The sequence below is a fragment of the Erinaceus europaeus genome, chromosome 11 (assembly GCF_950295315.1).
Source record: "Erinaceus europaeus chromosome 11, mEriEur2.1, whole genome shotgun sequence".
NCBI lineage: Eukaryota > Metazoa > Chordata > Mammalia > Eulipotyphla > Erinaceidae > Erinaceus > Erinaceus europaeus.
In genome coordinates this window covers 2300653-2316608 of record NC_080172.1, presented here as the reverse complement: position 1 = coordinate 2316608, position 15956 = coordinate 2300653, and the positions used below count along the sequence as shown (strand labels likewise).

The following is a 15956-nucleotide window of genomic DNA, read 5'->3' as shown; positions in this document are numbered from 1 at the left end:
TCATTGGGGAAACTGACGATCCTTCCTAGCCGACTGAATCCACATGGATCCCAGTCACTTTCAAAGCCAGCAACAAGCAGCTCCTGACGCTGTTGACTGGCTACGGAAGAAGGGCAAACGCTAGAAGAAGAAGGCTGCAGATGTGGGGTAACTATTATTTCTACAGCCATCTGTCTATGTTTGTACAGATTTGCCCTTATTTTCTTTCTCTGTGGTCCCATCTTCTCTTCCTTTCTAAGTCACACATAAACTCACTACTACATCTATTTCTATTTAGCACAGGAGCCTGTGTGACCTCTGAGTTCCTGTCAGTCTGAGCTCACAGTCCGTGGTCACAACAGGGAACATTTTAGGACAACTCAAGAATTTCACAGAGAGATAATTCTCTCTAAGAAGCACTGTTTCCAGGTAACAAAGGATCGCTCACCACAGCAAGATCATAAATAGTGCTTTATTTTCAGTGACAGTTCTACTAAAATTAGACCTCACGTCATAGAGGTTAGTCTTGTTTATGTCTATGTGTGACGAACAAGACAGAACTATCTTTTCCCAGGATCCAGCCCTAGAAGTGGTGGCTCAAACTTGCAGGTAGGAAGGAAATCAAGTCATTCCAATGAATAGCCAGATGAATTACTTGATGTGGGACTGGGCAGTGGCGTACCTGGCTGAGTGCACATGTTACAGAGCTCAAGGACCCAGGTTCAAGCCTCCAGACCCCACCTGCAGGGGGGAAAGCTTTGCAAATGCTGAAGTGGGGCTGTGGGTGCCTCTGTCTCTCACCCTCTTATTTTTATCATCTTTATTTATTGGATGGAGACAGCCAGAAATCGAGATGAGAGGGGAAGCTAGCGAGGGAAAGAGATGCCTGCAGGTGGGGACGGAAGCTCAAACCCAGGTCCCTGAGCATTGTAACACATGCGATCAGGCAGGCACACCACCACCCAGCCCCCCTCTCTCTCCCTCTCTATCAGCCCCTTCCCTCTTGAATTCTGGCTGTTCCCATCCAATAGATAAATCAATCAATAAAGATATGTTTTAAAAGTTCGGGCACAGCCAACCTGCTGCTCACCTGTCCTCTAGCAAAAGCTGCTTCCTTCCCTCTGCGGAGTTCTGCCATTCACTCATCCCTCTGGGCTTTCTTTCCTCCTAACTGGGTCTTGTCAGCTTCCCCTCTTTTCCCAAGGACCCTGGGGAGAAGAAATAGGAAGTCCAATGGGCACTGAGGCAGATGCGCGTAGTTCGGATACCTGGCTGAGTATCCGCAGTACTGAGGCAGATGTGCGTGGTTTGGATACCTGGCTGAGTATCCGCAGTACTGAGGCAGATGTGTGTGGTTCAGATACCTGGCTGAGTATCCGCAGTACTGAGGCAGATGTGCGTGGTTTGGATACCTGGCTGAGTATCCGCAGTACTGAGGCAGATGTGTGTGGTTCGGATACCTGGCTGAGTATCCGCAGTACTGAGGCAGATGTGCATGGTTTGGATACCTAGCTGAGTATCGCCTCCATAGTCACTGGCCAGTTTCCTCTCTTCTGTAGACCCTGAAATGGCAAGAAAAGTGATTGCTACCAACTGATGTTGGGGACTAGTTGAGATCATCTATTTCATCTGTATTCCCCTTATCTCAGAGAATATGCCTGGCGTCCATGTGGTGGTGCAGTGAATAAAACACTGGACTCTCAAGCATACGTATGTCCCAAGTTCAATACCCAGCATTACATGTGTCAGAAAGTATTTCTAAAAAAGTGACTTAACAAAGACAAATAGAAAGCAGGATCTAGAAGGCCAGGTGTGGTGCGCCCAGGTGAACACGCACACCTCCATGTGCAAAGACCGAGGTTCAAGCCCCTCGTCTCCATCTGCAGGGGGAGGGGTCTTCACTAGCAGCAAAGTAGAGTTGCAGGTGTCTCTCTTCCTCTGTCCCTCTGTATCTCCCCAGCACTGCTTAGTTCCCCTCTGTCCTGTAATAAAATGAGTAAATCAATCAACGTGCTAAAAAGATAAAACATTATACCGACCAAAAGATGTAGCAGAGTATCTGGCACTCTGAGGAAACATACCTGGGTAACTTGTCTGGCTAGAAATGGTTCCTGATTATTTGTACATCAAAGTCCGCCCTAGCGGTGCGTCAAGGCCAGTGAACTAAGAGATGGAAATGACCAGAATCTGCTCTGCAGATGAATTATAGAAAAATCAGTCAGCAGAAATACGGGTGAAATTCCAACAAAGCCTAGTGGAGAGGAATACTACTGAGCCCAAGAAGCTTTCCATAGATTTCAGTTAACCCTCTCAACAATCATATGATTCAAGTACTCTTTTTAAATTTTTTTCACTAGTGATTTAATAATGATTAACAAGACTGTAAGATAACAGGGGTACAATTCCACACAGTTCTCACCCCCAGAATTCTGTGTCCCATACCCCCTTCTGGGAGCTTCCCTATTCTTTATCCTTCTGGGAGTATGGACCAAAATTCTTTTTGAGGTGGGCATAGATAGCATAATGATTTTGCAAAAAGACTATCATGCCCGAGGCTCCAAAGTTCCAGGTTTAGTCCCCTATCCCACCATAAAGCAGAGCTAAACAGTGCTCTGTTGAAAAAAAAAAAATCCAACATTCTCTATGGGGAACAGAAGGTGGGAGTTCTGGCTTCTGTCATTGCTTCTCCACTGGACATGGGTGTTGGCAGGTGGATCCACACCCCCAGCCTGTGTCTGTCTGTCCCTCGTGGGGCAGGGCTCTGGGGAGGGGAGGCTCCAGGACACATGGGTGAGGGCGTCTGCCCGGGGAGATCAGGCTGGCGTCATGGTAGTATCTGCAACTTGGTGGCTGAAAGGCAGTAAGATATAAAGCAGGACAAATTGTTCAATAAGCAGGAACCCAAAGGTAGGAACACAGCAGGTAAAATTAGGGGTCTTCATGTCAGAAGAAGCTAGGAAGTCTATTTTAGGTATGTTCCAAGGGGCCCATGACTTTAGTAATTTTCACCTTAGCCTGATAGCTAACATGCACATGGTGGACTAAAAGTATTGTCTGGGAAGAAGGTGTCAGAGTTGAAAATAGGCCTAGAAAGCTGGATTAGAGCAGAGAGGAGCTTGCAAACAGGAGGAAAGTCTATAAATACCGTTAACTGTTTACCTCATTGATCTGACCCAGGGCCTATATATATATATATATATTCATACTACCTGACTTTCTAAAATCAAATTCAGTTCTGATCATAGTAAATTAACCATAGTAAATAGCACAGTCATTCTCTTGTCTCAGTCTCTTCATCTTTAAAAGGGGAGCAAGAGGTCACATACTATATAAAGTTCCCTGAGGATTAAATTGAGTCAATAAAAGTAAACCAACTACACTAGTTTTTGTTTTGTTTGTTTTGTTTTGTTTTTCCTATGTCTGACCAAAGGACAGCTCAGCTCTGGTTTCTGGTGGTAGATGGAATGTGAGACCTCAGAATGGCAGGCCCTTAAGCAGTTTTGCATAACCATTATGGGGTCTCAAGGTCCAGGCCTCTTCCTTGGAAAGCCACTGAAGAGGGTCTGAGACCCTAGTAAATCCAACATTGACACAGAGGAGTTCAAAGTGCCCCCCACCCCCCAGTGCAAACCATTAGGCATTTCCAGACTCTAATTAGGATGGGGGCTGCAGAGAGAAAGAGGGTAATTGTGTATGCTCTGCAATCCTTACCATTTGTTTACCACAAAGCAAGCCACTCTCAGGAACAATTAGCACTACATTCCTTTTATGTGTCACAGTTCCGGGCTAAGTCAGTGCTGTGAAGTGCTTGCATGTTGAGTCATAAGTGCACTATAGATGCTCAGAATAAAGAGCCTTTATCCTGTTGTTAACTTGCTTTTGTTGCCTGGAATTCCAAGTACTTGTTGGCATCTGAAATGTCACAGAGATGTTTAACTCACTGAGATGAGTCCTGCTGTAAAGTTCCAGTTCCATCCACTTGCTCCAGAAGAGGACATTGTTGTTGAGTTCTGGACAATAAGTTCCATGTTCATTGTTTTGCTACATTTGCAGCACCATCAACAAGCACACAGCAACTCAGCTTTCTTTACACTTTGAAATAAAAATAACACACGTCTAATATTTATATACTTTTCCTGTGTTGGGGAGCTATTCTCTCCCCTGATCCATCCTGCTAGTCCTATTCCCAACTCTGACACCACCTCCCCAGACAATACTTTTAGCTCACTTGCATGTTAGCTGTGGGGCTCAGATAAAAATTAGTGAAGTCACGAGCCCCTAGAATAGACCTAAAATAGACTGACTTCCTAGCTCCTTCCAACATGCAGTCCCCGAATATCACCTGCTCTATTCTTACCTCTAGGTTCCTGATTATTAAACAATTTCTTCTGCTTTATATCTTAATGCTTTTCAGCTACCAAGTTGCAGGTGCTACCATGATGCCACCAGATCTCCCTGGGCAGACGCCCTCACCCATGTGTCCTGGAGCCTCCCCTCCCCAGAGTCCTGCCCCACTAGGGAAAGACAGACACAGGCTGGGGGTGTGGATCCACCTGCCAACACCCATGTCCAGTGGAGAAGCAATGACAGAAGCCAGAACTCCCACCTTCTGTTGGTCTGCTTCTAAATTCTGCTTCTAAGACCCCTTCTGTTTCATTGGTTTAATCCCCCCTGCTTAACACTGTGTTCTATTTACATAACCACTGTTAACTAAGCACCACCCTGCCTCCAGGGCATTGGTTTAATCCTCACTGTTTTGCAGCTTTTTCCTTCTCCCCACCCCCTATCCTACATACATCCTCTTCAGACCTGACTCTTCCTCCTCAGGATAGATAAGGACAGGATTGTGATTAGAGATAGCTTAGATTGCGCTGCATTCCACATGAATAAAGACTGAACTGCGCACCACTCAGCCATGAGTCCCTGGTCGTCTCTCTCTCCTGCCTGCGAAGCTAGCCCGACAACCTTCTGCACTCCATAAAGAATTCTGGTCCAGACTCAAAGAGGGATAAATGATAGGGAAGCTTCCAGTGGAGGGAATGGAATGTGGAACTGGTGGTGGGAATTGTATGGAATTGTAGCCCTCTTTTCCCACAGTCTTGTCAATCATTATTAAATTATTAATAAAATTAAATATATATATAACATAAGTCCATTGACACTGCCTATGAACAACACCTGAACCACGGACGGGAAAGGGAGGGTCTTTCTTTATTGAAGGGTGCTGCATCTGTTAGATATGACTTAGACATGGTAAAGAAAAAGTGTATTATTTGTCACTAGAGTTACAGTCGTCTCTGATGAGACACAGTTTGATATCAACGGCATAAAAGCAGTCACGGTGCAATCAAGCAAAATGGCATGTGGTTCCACTTCTCCCTCCTCCACGGCCACACTGGCCAAAGTCAAGCATGTTTTGGTGCGAGCGGAAAAAGCTCTCTCGACAGTCGCCCTTGGAGTTTCTCACGAGTTGTGCTCATGCCTGGGGAATGTGACTAATTCAGGAGATTGTTTTTTTTTTTCTGTCTGCCCTGACCAAAATAACAATAACAACAATAATACCATCTCCAAGACCTGAAATGTATACTTTCAAAGTTTAATAAAACTCAAACTCACTTTTGTTGATGGAAAATCAGGACATGGGGGTCTTGAAGAGTATATTTGTTCTCAAGGTGTCTGCACACGTGGAAGTGGGGTGCACGCTAGCATATTTCTAGCGTCGTTTGTCTTCACTGAGTTTGCACAGGTGGGACAGAGAGGCACTTGGTGAAGGGGTTTCTCCTTTCGCATCATATGAAGGGGGAGGAGTTTGCTTCATTGGGCCAGTGAAAAGTGGGGCCCAGTGTGGTGTGAGGAGGGTGTTATAAAAGGAGCACATCTTGAACAGAGGTGGGGTCTTGGGCCTTGGTCATGGACCTTGGGTTTTTAGCCTGGGTTTTTGGGCCCAGAGACCCTCAGGTTATCAATCCCCTGAGTCTTTCCTCTTTACTTTGCTCATCTAATAAAGGATTTAAAAACCATACTCCTGAACTCATGTCCTTTGAAATTCTTTTTCATCAGAGCAGCAAAGGAACCAGAGGGAAACTCCTTCTTGACCCTGCTTTCCCCCAACACTTTTTTATTCTTTTTAAGTTAAGCATCACAATACCCAAGATTTCCTCAGTACAGTGGGGCCCTGGCTCAGACCTACGTCAGCATGTGGAGAAGTAACACATTATCCAAACGAGGTAGTTCCCTAGCTCCGAACCTCAATTCTGCTGTGCCCTGGTCTTCACTGAATTCTTTACTGATAAGACTTTTCATGCTTTGCATATACACTGGCTATCAAAATGACTGAAAAATAATACCATTGTGGAATTTTTATTGAACGGAGTATTCAGACAATTGTCTATTTTCTGTGAATTTTACTTTTTGGTTAAGAGTAAATATGCCCCACACTGTGTCCGCCCCCAAAAAAATCTGTCTGTTGAAAACCCTTCCAGGCCTGAGGAGATAGTGTAATAGATATGCAAAAAGGGTTTCATGGCTAGGGCACCAAAGCTCCAAGGTTTTATTTCTAGCACCACCATAAATCAAAGCTGAGCAGTGCTCTGGAGGGAAAATTTTTATTATGCATTTTCAAGATATAATAAGTATAATAACAAAAAAAAAAAGCTAAGACTAGGTAGTACTTACCACAGGCCATTCAAGTGCTGTAAATGTTAAGGATTTTGCATCTGACTGCACCTATGACAAGCTGAGACAGACTAAGGCTGACACAAGAAATAGGGGAAGTTGAAGTATTTATTCACACAACACACAGAATAGCCATTATTACAAACTTACGCATGTACAGACACAGAGCAGACACAGAACACTGGGACCTCAGGAAACCTGAAGGGTTCCCCTGAAAGCTGGAGTGGCAGTCAGTGGCCCCGTTGTTTGGGAGAGAGACCCAGATGCTGGGAGCTCATCTCCTTTTAAAGACAACAGGAGTGGGGGGCTTCAAGGGGGCCACATGAGTACATTCCTAGAATAAATGTTCCGAAACTACCATGCGGCACCAGGAAGCAAGCGGGCAGGCTGGTGGTAACCATCACGGCACAAAGTTCACAAGATAGACAGGTTTCGGTAACATTCTTAGTCAGAAATTCTCTGCTGTCCTTGGGTTGGCAAAGGGGGACATTCCGCCACTGTCTAGTCCTCTAAAAGTTTGCTCTTAATCGCTAAAATCACCTAGCTTTCTATGTGGGGGACTCCTGATTGAATCAACTTGGGGAACTTACTCCTTCACAGTAAAAAGTGCTGTATAGAGCGGTAGCAGGTGGCGCAAAGCACAAGGACCGGCATAAGGATCCCGGTTTGAGCCCCCGGCTCCCCACCTGCAGGGGAGTCGCTTCACAGGCGGTGAAGCAGGTCTGCAGGTGTCTGTCTTTCTCTCCCCTTCTCTGTCTTCCCCTCCTCTCTCCATTTCTCTCTGTCCTATCCAACAACGAACAACATCAACCATAACAATAATAACCACAACAATAAAAACAACAAGGACAACAAAAGGGAATAAATAAATAAGTAAATATTTAAAAAAAAAAAAAAGAAAAGAAAAGAAATAAAGAAAAACAAGGAGTGACAATGTGCAAGGACTCAGGTTAGAACCCCCAGTCCCCCCACCTGCAGAGGGAAAGCTTTGTAAGTGGTGAAGCAGGGCTGCAGGTGTCTCTCCTTATCTCCCTCTCTCTATTACTCCCTCTGCCTCTTCATTTCTGCCTGTCTCTATCCAATAAATAAAGATAATAATAAAAGTAATTTTAAAAGAAAAACAGTGTATGTGTGTGGGGGGTGGCGAGGCAGTAGAGCGCCCAGTTAAGCGCACAAAGTACAAAGCGCAAGGATCTGGGTTCAAGCCCCCAGTCCCCACCTGCAGGTGGAAAGCTTCACGAGTGGTGAAGCAGGGCTGCAGGTGTCTCTCTGTCTCTCTCCCTCCCTGTCTATCTCCCCTTCCTCTCGATTTCTCTTTCATAGCGTCGGCATGGAGCCCCAGCAAAAACCCTGGAGGCAAAAGAAAAAAGAAAAAGAAAAAGGGAGGGAAGGGAAGGGAAGGGAAGGGAAGGGAAGGGAAGGGAAGGGAAGGGAAGGGAAGGGAAGGGAAGGGAAGGGAAGGGAAGGAAGGGAAGGGGAAGGAAGGGAAGGGAAGGGGAAGGGAAGGGAAGGGAAGGGAAGGGAAGGAAGGGGAAGGGAAGGGAAGGAAGGGGAAGGGAAGGGAAGGGAAGGGAAGGGAGGGAAGGGAAGGGAAGGGAAGGGAAGGGAAGGGAAGGAGGAAGGGAAGGGAAGGAAGGGAAGGAAGGGAAGGAAGGAAGGAAGGGAAGGAAGGGAAGGAAGGGGAAGGGGAAGGGAAGGAAGGGGAAGGGAAGGGAAGGAAGGAGAAGGGAAGGGAAGGAAGGAGAAGGGAAAGGAAGGGGAAGGGAAGGGAAGGAAGGGGAAGGGAAGGGAAGGGAAGGGAAGGGAAGGGAAGGGAAGGAAGGGGAAGGGAAGGGAAGGGAAGGGAAGGGAAGGGAAGGGAAGGGAAGGGAAGGGAAGGGAAGGGAAGGGAAGGGAAGGGAAGGGAAGGGAAGGGAAGGGAAGGGAAGGAAGGGAAGGAAGGGAAGGAAGGGAAGGAAGGGAAGGAAGGGAAGGAAGGGGAAGGGAAGGGAAGGAAGGGGAAGGGAAGGGAAGGAAGGGGAAGGGAAGGAAGGGGAAGGGAAAGGAAGGGGAAGGGAAGGGAAGGAAGGGGAAGGGAAGGGAAGGGAAGGGAAGGGAAGGGAAGGGAAGGAAGGGGAAGGGAAGGGAAGGGAAGGGAAGGGAAGGGAAGGGAAGGGAAGGGAAGGGAAGGGAAGGGAAGGGAAGGAAAGGGAAGGGAAGGAAAGGGAAGGGAAGGGAAGGGAAGGGAAGGGAAGGGAAGGGAAGGAAGGGGAAGGGAAGGGAAGGGAAGGGAAGGAAAGGGAAGGGAAGGGAAGGAAGGGGAAGGGAAGGGAAGGGAAGGGAAGGGAAGGAAAGGAAAGGGAAGGGAAGGAAGGGGAAGGAAAGGAAAGGGAAGGGAAGGGAAGGGAAGGGAAGGAAGGAAGGGAAGGGAAGGGAAGGGAAGGGAAGGAAAGGGAAGGGAAGGGAAGGAAGGGGAAGGGAAGGGAAGGGAAGGGAAGGGAAGGAAAGGAAAGGGAAGGGAAGGAAGGGAAGGAAAGGAAAGGGAAGGGAAGGGAAGGGAAGGAGGGAAGGGAAGGGAAGGGAAGGGAAGGAAGGGAAGGGAAGGGAAGAGGGAAGGGAAGGGAAGGGAAGGAAAGGAAAGGAAAGGAAAGGAAAGGAAAGGAAAGGAAAGGAAAGGAAAGGAAAGGAAAGGAAAAAAAGACAAGAAAAAGAGCTGGGAAAGTGACCATGCACTAATGATCATTTAGAAGTCTTGCCTTGTTCAAAAGCAAATAATAATCATAACCAGGGAGCTTACCTTAGCAGATTCTAAAAGGCAAATAATTTGAAATTAAAAGCACAGGGGTATTTAAGTTGAGTTTCTTAGGGAGCGGTTCAATGCAGATTAGCTGGATCAGGGTTTTCCTAGCAGAGAAGCAATTATATTTAAGAAAGTTCTAAAAGGTGGTTACTTAGCAACTACATTCAGCCTACACACATTGTTCACTGTCTCCGGGAAATTACAGAAAATGACAGACTGTCATTATGGAACAGAGACATGCAAAATTAGGGAGTTGTTGTTCATGGTCCTCCTACAGGAAGAAGATCAATTATCTCTTTGGCACAATGATCAAGTTAAATAACTACAATAAGTATTAAGTGTTAGTATGTCATGATTAAAAAAATATGTGTGCAGAGTCCAGACGTTTTTCAAATAACGGCTTTTGGCAGCGGGTAAAATTTTCCCTACAAGCTGATTTCATATCTTGTATTTTGCGTCACATCAAGAGCAAATCAAAACACTCTAGTCTATTGGCAGATTTTAAAGTGACTATTTGGCCAAAGATCTCCATAAGAAAAAGACACATATTAGTATTATTACATTAAGAATGATGCTACCCCTATCAGGGGAGGGGAGGGGAACGGAGTCCTGGTGGTGGGAACTGTGTGGAGTTCTACCCCTCTCATCCTATGGTTTTTGTCAGTGTTTCCTTTTTACAAATAAAAAATTTTTTTAAAAAAAGAATGATACTCCCTCAATTTTTTTATAGAAATCTACTGAATGATTATTTAACCATTAATTTTGATGTTGCAGTAGATAGACTCCAGACATCCCAATTAAACAGAATCAGGGATTTCCCATCAAGATGGAGGTGGACTGGGACATATTGTTTTCTTTTGACACCATATCCACAACAAAAAATGCAATGTGCATGGAAATACCAGCATGGAAATGAGTGGTGAATACACAGAAAGAAGAGAAGAGGAGAGAAGGGAAGGGGAGGGGAGGGGAGGGAAAAGGGGAAGGGGAAGGGGAAGAGGAAGGGAGGTGAGGTGAGGTGAGGTGAGGTGAGGTGAGGTGAGGTGAGGTGAGGTGAGGTGAGGTGAGGTGAGGTGAGGTGAGGAGAGGTGAGGTGAGGTGAGGTGAGGTGAAGGAGGTGAGGTGAGGTGAGGTGAGGTGAGGTGAGGTGAGGTGAAGGAGATGAGGTGAGATGAGGTGAGGTGAGATGAGGTGAGGTGAGATGAAGTGAGGAGAGGTGAGGTGAGGTGAGGTGAGGTGAGGTGAGGTGAGGTGAGGTGAAGTGAAGGAGATGAGGTGAGATAAGGTGAGGTGAGGTGAGGTGAAGTGAAGGAGGTGAGGTGAGGTGAAGTGAGGTGAGGTGAGGTGAGGTGAGGTGAGGTGAGGTGAAGTGAGGTGAGGTGAGGTGAAGGAGGTGAGGTGAGGTGAGGTGAAGGAGGTGAGGTGAGATTAGGTGAGGTGAGGTGAGGTGAGGTGAAGGAGGTGAGGTGAGATTAGGTGAGGTGAGATGAAGTGAGGTGAGGTGAGGTGAGGTGAAGTGAAGGAGGTGAGGTGAGGGGAGGAGAAGGGAGGGGAGGGGAGGGGAAGGGAGGGGAGGGGCGGGGAGGGGAGGAAAGCCCAAAATCCAGTAGGTGAGGACAGAGAGGTTCCTGGCAAGGATCACAGTCCTGTCTTGGTTTTTTCCAGGCCACGCCTCAGCCTCCACGTCTTCAGCCTTCCCCACGCAGCGCTCTAAGCACTGCCATCACCAGGCCCAGTCAACTGCTTTTGGTGTTGCTTCCTGGGCTGATCCTCTGTCATGACCACCTGCACCTCCACACCGGTGCCCGTTGCAGCCTCGCCCTGCCGTCCTCGTGACTTGGCTACCTTCACTGCTGCCCGCTTGACTGCCTGCCCTACTTTTTTTAGTTCTGGTTTATGGTGGTACTGGGGATTGAACTGAGAGCCTTTAGTGTGTCAGGCATGAAAGGCTTTTTGCATAACCATTATGCTATGAGGGGGGAGAGAAAGGGAGGGAAAGAGAAAGGAAGGGGAGAAAGGGAGGGAGAGAGAAAGGGAGAGAAGGAGAGGGAGAGGGAGAGGGAGAGGGAGGGAGAAAGAGAAGGGGGTGGATGAGAGGCGGGAGGGAGGGGAAACAGATCAGGACACTGCTCAGCTCTGGCTTGATGCTGGGATTCACGCCTCAGGCAGGAATATCTTTTGGAGAACCATTATGCTGTCTGCCCAGCTCCATTTTTCTTTCTATTTTTCTTCCTTCCTTCCTTCCTTCCTTCCTTCCTTCCATCCTTCCATTACACATCATCTTCCTATTTCTTTCTTTTCTTTTAATTTTTATTAGTGATTTAGTATTAATTTACAAGATTGTGAGATCACAGGGGTACAATTCCACACAGTTCCCACCACCAGAGCTCCGTGTCCCATCCCCTCCATTGAAAGCTTCCCTGTTCTTTATCCCTCTGGGACCAGGGACCCGAATCCTTTATGGGGAGCAGAAGGTGGGCGTTCTGGCTTCTGTCATGGCTTCTCCGCTGGACATGGGGGGTTCCTGTATTCACAACTTCACAAGTAGGGAGAGAAGAGAAAGGGTGACAAGAACTGTAAGCCATGAGTCAGTCACGGTGAGGACCGTTCATTCCAAAGCCCCAGTCCCCACGGTGAGAGGATCAGAGTGTGCGATCACAGGGACATAAACAGGACATTGGCAAAGACTGGCACAGTCCTCCCAGCAGTCTGTGACCCTGCTGCAGCCTCGGGCTTGGCGTCCTATAGCCTGAGCCAGGTGCTCGTGATGGTGAATCACTCACTGCCCAGACCTGCCCGGACACAGCCTGCTGACGCATGTCTTCACTGAGAATCAAGCATATTGGGGAAATCGGGGCAGTTACCTCCAGTGATGGACCCAGGCAGCGGCTTGAAAAAGAAAATTCTACAGGGCTATGGATTAGAGGTCTCCTGAGAAGAACACCGAAGCTATGAGCCCAGTGACGCTCACCGGACTGAAAGAGGAGTCCAACAAGTTCCGAGAAATGATGAAAGTTTTCAGAAATTTCTTAACATTGATCAGAGGAACCAAGAGCACAGTGACTGAGAAAGGGAGGAGGAGGAGGAGGAGAGAAAAGTACGGACGAGAGCACTAGCAGGAAGACAGATGGCAGAGGGCAAAGCAGCTGAGAGTAAAAAGTAAAGGAAGCCACTTAAAATCATGAGAAAAGCACAGAAATAATGTGAGAGAGTTATGGGACAACATCCAGAGAAAGAATGCCCATGTCATAGGGTTACAAGAAAGAAAAGAGAGAGGGGGACAAAATCCACTCGAGTCCCGGCAGACGATGGTGGGAAAGAGTTTAAGCTGGGAGAGCATTTCACAGGCACCTATCGTGGGGAGATGGGGAGTCGCACGCGTATGTCAGGAACTACACTGCAAGCCGGTGAGTTGGAAAAGGGCGTGTCAGTCACGGCAGAAGAGAATGAAGAATAAGGCGGACCGCAGGGAGGGGAGAAGCCCCAGATAGCAGGAGACCTTGAGAAAGCTTCCCCCACACCCTCCCCCAGTGGTGTAGCTCATTCTGACAGGACCTGAAGCTTCTCCATCCTAAGGCTAAACTTTCCCAGACACAGTGATGCAGGAAAAAGAGAACAGTGCCAGGAAGCAATGACAGAAGCCAGACCTCCCACCTTCTGCATCCCACAATGACCCTGGGTCCATGCTCCCAGAGGGATAGAGAATAGGAAAGCTATCAGGGGAGGGGATGGGATGCGGAGTTCTGGGGGTGGGAATTGTGTGGAATTGTACCCCTCTTATCCTATGGTTTTGTCAGTGTTTCCTTTTTATAAATAAAAAGAGAGAAAGAGAGAACAGTGACTAAGGCGACCAGACCCTCAGCATGGGGGCCAAGTCCCACCCCGTCAACCTCGCAGCCTCTGCTCTGCAATGAGCTTTCTGCTCCTGGCCCGCAGCCCCTGCAGAAGCTGGGCGTCCCTTTGCTGGGGATGCAGACTTCTTTAAGAGAGCGAGCTCTTTCTGCGGCCCGTTCACGGTAATAACATTTCTCCTTGTTGGCTCCATTGTCTGGCTCTGATTCTTGAAGCTGCAACACCAGTCACTTGCCAATAAAATGATAGTTAAATTTCTAATCATACTCTCTCCCACTTGTGCTAGTGAAGGATTTAAGAAGTATTAATAATACACTGCCTTATTCTCAAGTCAAATTAGCCAGAAAACTCATTTGTTGAAAGATAAGCTCTACCATCTAACTACTTTTTATTCCAGGTTTATTTGATTTAAAACACCATACTTAGATCTGTGGTGAATTTTGTATCTTAAATATAATTTATTTTCCCTGGTACTTCCTGCAATAACACTAAAATGAGAGGGAAAGGATAAAAGGCAAAATCCCCAGGAAAAAAAAAAACACACAACAGAAGAGATCTGTCAAAAATAAATAGATAGATAGATAGATAGATAGATAGATAGATGGATATGTTCCCAAATCTAGAAGCTGAAAACCAGTAAGCAGAAGGATAAACCGAGTAAGATAAAGCCTGAATCTGTAACGCAAAATCCAGTGAGAAATAAGTAAATTATGTGTCAAAAACACGACAAGTTACAGAACCTTGGGAAGCCTTGAGAACTTAATAAACTACATATCAGAGTCCAACAGAACAGCCAAAGCAGAAATCTTGGCTATGCGTTCTTCAAGGAGTACATAGGTCCCAAATGACTCCACCAGGCCACTCACACGGCACGCACAGCAGAAGTCCCGATGACGCCTAAGACTTGATGTAAGAAGCAGGCAGAGCCATGGTGAAGTAGTCGCAGGATGCCTCGCCCCGTGAAAGCTGCCACACGGTCAGCAGTGACGCCCAGTGAGACCTCACCAACGAGCATCCATGTTTGCCTAAGGTGGAGGAAACCGCACTAAGGACAGGGGGTCAGACAGACACCTTGCATTTGGAAGTGTGTCATACGCTGTTTCTGGCTTCAGTTCTGGGAAACCAGAGGACCTGGATGGATCAAAAGAAGTCTCCATACAAGAACCTTACACCCACACAAAGACAAACAAGAGGCTGGAGTGGAAGGCTGGAGCAAGTTGTTTCTAGGTAATAAAACAGGAAAAGTACAGGAATTGCTTTTCTTATACCTATCAAAATGGACTTTTAACCACACACACATACACACAGGACAGAAATAGAGATAGATACTAGGAAGATATAAAGGTTATCAATGCAACCCAAAGTAGATGTAGCCAAATTCACAAAACTATCACTGACTGACCTCAAGGGATACATTAACAAAAGCTCAGTAACAGCAAAGGACCTCACAAGCTGATTACTGCAAGGAACAATTCATCCAGACAAAAAAAAAAAAAAAAGAAAGAAAGAAATGAATGAATGCCCATGGACTCAAGTGCATATGGAATGACATCCTTGAGAACTGACCGCTGATTAGGACAATAAAAATAATCCTGATAAGTATGTGAAGATTGCAATCACAATGAGTATCTTTTCTGATCACCTGAGTGATCAGTGAAATGAGCTTAGAAACCAACAACAAGGAAAAAGTGGCGTTGGAGGGGGGGTGTCTCAAAGCTGTGGAGACTAAACACTATGCTTCTGACTAAAACTTAGGTTAGTGATGAGCTCAAAAGAGAAATAAAAACTTACCTGGAAAGCAACAGAAGTGAATTACAACAACGGAAGTTGTAATTCAGTGTTCGTCTATCCTTCCAAACAAACCCCGAGTCTTTGAAATTTGCTGACTTTGGTACTTGAATGACTGAGTCCAGTTTGCTCCGCTACCCCAGCTGTGAGGTACAGAATAAATATCCTGACTCTGTGATTGTGTTCTGTGCCCATGATTCTCGCAGTACCTTCTTAGGCAGGAGCTCTTCGTCGCAAAGATACAGAACTTACCAAATTCAACAGAAAAATCAATGCCGGAAGGGATGGTGGGACTGTTCTCCACTCAGTATTTTATTGTTCACTATCAACTTGTTACAAAATTTCTACGGCAGCTTAAATTCTCTCCCGATCATAAGAGACACGTGCTGCTCTGGCAAGCATCCTAGCCAGCAGTCATTCCCCAATCAAACAGACACATGCGTTCAGCTCTGTTCCTTCAGACTTGGTGTGAATGGATTTATGGGTTGTTTTTTTTTTTTCACATAGAGTATTCAGAAAAATCTAAACAGTTTACATTTCAACATTTCCTCCTGCCGGTTCTCATCATATTCTCAATTTTTTAAATGTTAAATAATTGTGCAGCTTGGTACAGTAAACTCACTTTTCTGAATATACTGCCAGAAAGAAAAAGGGGAGAAAGGAGAGGAGATGGATTCAGGAAAATAAGTGGGGAGGGGAGAGAAGAGAAATAATGAAGAAAAGGAAACAAGGAGTTGATTGACTCTTGGGGAAAATGAACGGGAAGGAGATCCGACCTGGGACAGGCTTCCAGAAAAGCCCGGAAAGAAAACAAAAACTCATTCCTGCGCTGTCCTCACATTATAATAACGCCTCCTGACCGAACAGGACGCAGTAAGATGAT

General features: G+C 46.4%; 1 long non-coding RNA gene across 2 annotated transcripts; it reads right to left on the bottom strand.

Annotated features, from left to right (window-relative positions):
* Nucleotides 1–136: 136 nt before the first annotated feature.
* On the bottom strand, nucleotides 137–15361 carry LOC132541285 (uncharacterized). Of its 2 annotated transcripts, none has more exons than XR_009552437.1 (3): nucleotides 15077–15361; nucleotides 6655–6731; nucleotides 137–1961 (listed from the first exon to the last, which is right to left on the bottom strand). It is a non-coding gene; the product is annotated as an uncharacterized LOC132541285 (long non-coding RNA). The 2 variants fall into 2 exon arrangements; XR_009552438.1 differs by lacking the exon at nucleotides 137–1961 and adding an exon at nucleotides 3771–3989.
* Nucleotides 15362–15956: the final 595 nt, after the last annotated feature.